This window comes from Muntiacus reevesi, chromosome X, assembly GCF_963930625.1.
Source record: "Muntiacus reevesi chromosome X, mMunRee1.1, whole genome shotgun sequence".
Taxonomy (NCBI): Eukaryota; Metazoa; Chordata; class Mammalia; order Artiodactyla; family Cervidae; genus Muntiacus; species Muntiacus reevesi.
In genome coordinates this window covers 21,682,961-21,689,163 of record NC_089271.1, presented here as the reverse complement: position 1 = coordinate 21,689,163, position 6,203 = coordinate 21,682,961, and positions in this window count along the sequence as shown.

The window sequence follows — 6,203 nt, the reverse complement described above, 5'->3', positions numbered from 1 at the left end:
CACGAACCTCTGTCTGTAGTTCATCAGGCACTCTGTCTATCAGATCTAGTCCCTTGAATCTATTTCTCACTTCCACTGTATAGTCATATGGGATTTGATTTAGGTCATACCTGAATGGTCTAGTGGTTTTCCCTACTTTCTTCAATTTAAGTGTGAATTTGGCAATAAGGAGTTCATGATCTGAGCCACAGTCAGCTCCTGGTCTTGTTTTTGCTGACTCTATAGAGCTTCTCCATCTTTGGCTGCAAAGAATATAATCAATCTGATTTCGGTGCTGACCATCTGGTGATGTCCACGTGTAGTCTTCTCTTGTGTTGTTGGAAGAGGGTGTTTGCTATGACCAGTGCGTTCACTTGGCAGAACTCTGTTAACCTTTGCCCTGCTTCATTCTGTACTCCAAGGCTAAATTTGCCTGTTCCTCCAGGTGTTTCTTGACTTTCTACTTTTGCATTCCAGTCCCCTATAATGAAAAGGACATCTTTTTTAGGTGTTAGTTCTAAAAGATCTTGTAGGTCTTCATAGAACCCTTCAATTTCAGCTTCTTTAGTGTTACTGGTTGGGGCATAGGCTTGGATTACCTTGATATTTAATGGTTTGCCTTGGAAACGAACAGAGATCATTCTGTCATTTTTGAGATTGCATCCAAGTACTGCATTTCGGACTCTTTTGTTGACCATGATGGCTACTCCATTTCTTCTAAGGGATTCCTGCCCACAGTAGTGGATATAATGGTCATCTGAGTTAAATTCACCCATTCCAGTCCACTGTAGTTCGCTGATTCCTAGAATGTCCATGGTCACTCTTGCCATCTCGTGTTTGACCACTTCCAATTTGCCTTGATTCATGGACCTAACATTCCAGGTTCCTATGCAATATTGCTCTTTACAGCATTGGACCTTGCTTTTATCACCAGTCACATCCACAACTGGGTATTGTTTTTGCTTTGGCTCCATCCCTTCATTCTTTCTGGAGTTATTTCTCCACTCATCTCCAGTAGCATATTGGGCACCTACTGACCTGTGGAGTTCCTCTTTCAGTATCCTGTCATTTTGCCGTTTCATACTAACTCAGTGAAACTAAGCCATGCTGTGTGGGGCCACCCAAGACGGACGGGTCATGGTGGAGAGGTCTGACAGAATGTGGTCCACTGGAGAAGGGAATGGCAAACCACTTCAGAAGAAAGTACCGGACTTGCCTTTTTTCCAGCCTGTGAGGAAAACCCAGCCCTTCATTCTTCTTCCACTCCATAGCCGTCAGCAAGGTGTTCGTCATCTAGTTCCTGGATGAGACAGGCCAGGGGTCAGAAAAGGATTAAATTTCCTTGGGCTTGAATCCTACAAGTAGGTAGAAAAGGAAAGAAAATAAAGAGTCCATTGACCATGGTTATGAAAAGTCAGACCTTTCCCACTGCCAACCTTCATGTCCTTTCAGGCATTGTAATGCTGCAAAGAGTTGCTGTCTCTTTCCCTACTAAATACCTACTTCTGTTAATCGGACTTTCCTAGGAGGTGCCAGACCCTAGGAATAGGGCTGGGAGAGGGAGGAAAAAACAGTCCTTTTATGCCAATAAGAAAAAAGTTATTTTAATTTAAAAGTGTCTCAAAGTGGGGAATTCCCTGGTGGTCCAATGGTTAGGATCCTCGCTCTCATTGAGGAGGACCCAATTCAGTCCCTGTTTGGGGAACTAAAATCCTACAAGGCTGTTAGCAAAAAAAAAAAAGTCTCAAAAGGTTTAGGTTAATGCATGGATAATAAATTGGTTAAATTAAATTTAGGATTCTGGGGAGGCTAACTTTTGAGGTTGACATTTACATTGTTGGCTTCCCTGATAGCTCAGTTGGTAAAGAATCCGCCTGCACTGCAGGAGACCCTGGTTCAATTCCTGAGTCGGGAAGATCATCTGGAGAAGGGATAGGCTACCCAATCCAGCATTCTTGGACTTCCCTTGTGGGAATACACCTGCAATGAGGGAGACCTGGGTTCAATCCCTAGGTTGGGAAGATATCCTGGAGAGGGGAAAGGCTACCCACTCCAGTATTCTGGCCTAGAGAATTCCATGGACTGTTTAGTCCATGGGGTCGCAAAGAGCCGGACACGACTGAGTCACTTTCACTTTCACTTTCCCAGGTGGCCCTAGTGGGAAGGAACACGCCTGCCAATGCAGGAGACAGAAGAGACACAGGTTTGATCCCTGGGTTGGGAAGATCCCCTAGAGTAGAACATGGCAACCCATTCCAGTATCCTTGCCTGGAGAATCCCATGTACAGAGGAGCCTGGCGGGCTACAGTCCATGGGGTCGCACAGAGTTGTACACAACTAAAGTGACTTAGCATGTATGCACATGGCTGTAATAAATCATCTATTTTTTTTCTACTGCAGTGGACCCAATCTCTAATTGGAGAAATTGTGAATATAGTCTATAATGTGTACCCCTTCGTTTTTATGTTATGCTCTTGTGGAAGGTTCTTTAAGCCCAGTGCAGCTGGTTTATTAAGGCTGTATTAGGACCAAACCAGCCTTTAAAAGGTGGGAACATTGCTTACCATTCCTCTCCTCCTATTACTGCTCAAGAGCTGGTTTCCATCATCCAGTCAGTTAAATCTTGACTAGATGTTGAGACTTAACTATGTGCCCAGGTTTGAAATTTAAAAGATGACTCCTGCCTTCTAGAAGTTTGCAGTATCATTGGAATATCACGATGGATACTTTACATAATTAAAGAAATAATACAGAGAAAAGTATAATAAGTTGCCAGATACAGACTTAGTGAAATAGAAATGTAGAGAAAGTAAATGATTACAGAGTCAGGAAATCCTCTTAGAAGAAGTAGAACTTCAGCTGGGCTCTGTGAATACAGGAAGGGAGTAAGGTACTCAGTAAAGGGAATACAGCATGAGCAGACCAGAGAAAGAAACCAGAAAGTTCAGTTTCAGTTTCCTCATCTGTGGGATGAGTCAGGAAGCCAGATATGAGCTCCTCTGCAGCACGGACTGTTGTCTTCAGTCTTGTGGCTCTATCATCAGGCAGGATTTCTCTCATAGAGTAGGCACTTGATAGATGCATCCTGACTTGAGCAAACATGACACATGGAGGAGATGGCTTGGACATTTGTCCACCCAGGGACAAAGTTCATGTTAGCAAGCCGTGAATCTCCCTCAGCAATCTGGGGCTCAGCTCAGAACCATTCTGACTGAGACAGGCACATTACTTCTCCCTGGGTGTGGGACTAAGTCCTCTGAGAATGCAGCGAAAGGGTTATCTTGCTTGTGCAACTCACTTCCAGTGAGGACACAGAGCCCTGGTTGCCTCCAACATATGGACGGTCATGATGGTGACACTGCTAGGTCACTCAGGGAACTCATTGTTGGGAAATGAGCAGCTGGGCTGTGGGTACATTGATAACATTGATACCTGGCCACCCTCCATGGGTACCTTTAATTCAAATGACGTATTTTAATTAGCCAGGTATGTGTGATAATGTGAGACAGAAAAACAACAAACATTCCCATTTAACTCCTTGGAAAACATTCTTAACCTCTTTATCAAGTTTATTTATGAAACTGGAAAATTCAATTTGGATAGTTTAGTCTCTTTTTGCCTAAGGGAAGAACTCTCAAATGTCACCTCTTCTTGTGATTCTACAGGCCACTAGCCTGTGTCCTCACCAAGACTCCTCCAACTCTCCCTCCCAGCAGAATGCATTATTTATATTGCTTCCTCTGAGATCTTATGGCACAGTATTCATTGGAGCACTTGTCACAGTGTATTTGATAACATTTCTACTTTTTGTCTTTGGGTGGTGGATTCCTGGAGGTCAGGAACTCTCTCTGTTTGATTGTCGTAGCCTCAGCACCCAGTAAAACACCTGGCATATAGTAGGTGCTTAATAAATTGATTAAATTAATATTGGCTCTACTGATTACTTTTAAGGAATTTAAGATAGAATATGCTTCCTTGGTGGTTCATCAGTAAAGAACCCACCTGCAGTGCAGGAAATGTGGGTTCGATTCCTGGGTTGGGAAGATCCCCTGGAGGTGGGCATGGTGACCCACTCCAGTATTCTTGCCTGGAGAATCCCATGGACAGAGGAGCCTGGTGGGCTACAGTCCATGGGGTTGCAAAGAGTTGGACAGGACTGAAGTGACTTAGCAGCAGCAGCAGCAAGATAGAATTCATCAGAAAAATTCCTCCTGTTCATTATCTTTACTTTCTCTGACTGAGACTATAAAAGCCTCTTGGCCAACTAAAAACCATCTGCAGAATTGGACTGCAGGGGATTCTGAAATGAATTCTCTCCTAGAATCTCCAGGAAGGAAAACAACCCTGCCAACAGCTTGTCCACTGAGTCCTGTGTCAGACATCTGACACTCAGAACTGTAAGATAATCAGTTTGTGTTATTTTAACTCACATAGTTTGTGGTAATTTGTTACAGCAGCAATAGGGAGCAAATATAGTGGGTGAAGAAAATACTGCCTACATCGCATTGCCCAGGAACAATTCACTCTTGCTGTACCAGGAGTATTTTGCATATTCCTCCATTAGAGTTAATGTCATATTATATTGATTTGTTTCCGGTTCTCTCTCTTTTAGGCTGTATGCATTTTCTTGTGCAGGACTGTGCTTTTTTCATCTCTGTATTCTTAGTCCTTCAAATGTCATTGACTCTCTATGTGTGTCTCTGGTGATGAAGGAGGAAGAAGGGAGGCACATGGGGAGGAGACGTGATCATGGTGGCGTCAGCACGAGGGAGGGGAAGCTCAGGAACTGGTGAAGACTGGATCTGGCTGACGTTAGTTCTCTGTGGTGTGGGCTGGCGGTGCTGGAATGCAGAGCATCTGCAGGTTCACTGCAGGCAGGAGGAGGCAGTGCCAAAAGCAGCTTGGTTTCTGCGGGTTTCTTGATCCAGGAATGATTGATGAGCATGTCTCATCAACAGTGAACTCCTCTCTGATTCCCTGTCACCCACTCCCTCACTCAGAGTGTTTCTCAACCCTTGTAGTCCCAGACTGGAAACCACAGACTTCAGTTAGACTTGGAGCAACTCCAATCTCTGAAGTATTCAATTTGGGCTTCCAGAGAGTGACACTGTTTCTCTAGTTTCCCAACACTAGACTGCAGTACCTCCAGGGGCCCTGAATGTGCCCTTTATGAGCAAACCCATATTCTGGCAGACTTGGTCTAACACATTTATTTCAGTCTGTTAATGCAGATTGCTCTTAGTATGTGTGTGTGTGCATGTGCATGTGCGTGTGGTTAAAATTATATACAAAATAGAGGCGGGATTTGAGAATTCCCTGAGCAGACAAAACCATTTAAGCCAGTAAGCTCAACTTAAATCTAGTTTATTTCATGAAAACAAGTGAAACTTAACCTAGATCATTTCTTGTAAATGCCTGTGACAATCATAAAAGAAACTTGAGTTATCGTCTTTAAAATGGTATGACATAATCACTTTTAACCAATCCCCTGCCACCTTGACCCCCCACCCCCCGCATTGTAATAACCAGTCATTGTAAGTGTTCACTTTATAAGCCCTGCTGTAATTTAATGCCCCCAAGCTTCGTATCCATCTTTGAATTTAGAAGCCCCCAGTCCCAAACTGTTTTTATTTTATTTTTAAAAATTATTGATTTATTTTTGGCTGTGCTGGGTCTTTGTTGCTGTGCAGACTTTTCTCTAGTTTCGGGAAGTGGGGGCTACTCTCTAGTTGTGGTGTGTGGGCTTCTCATTGTGGTGGTTTCTGTTGTTGCAGAGCACGGGCTCTAGGGCACACACGCTTCAGTATTTGCAACATGTGGGCTCTAGGGCACAGGCTCCACAGTTGTCGAGCATGGGCTTAGTTGCTCCACAGCATGTGGAATCTGTCTGGATCAGGGATTGAACCTGTGTCCCCTGTATTGGCAGGCGGATTTTTTTTTCTTTTTTTACAACTGAGCCGCCAGGGAAGCCCCCGAACTGTTTTTATGTGCACAACAAACTCTTATTAAATACTATTTGTTGATTTGGTGGTTTTAATTATGCTACATGTGTACATGTGTGCTCAGTCATGTCTGACTCTTTGTCACCCCGTGACTGTAGCCCTCCAGACTTCTCTGTCCATAGACTTTTCCAGGCAAGAATAGGAGTGGGTAGCCATTTTCTCCTCCAGGGGATCTTCCTGACCCAGGGATCAAACCCACATCTCCTGCATTGGCAGGTGGAT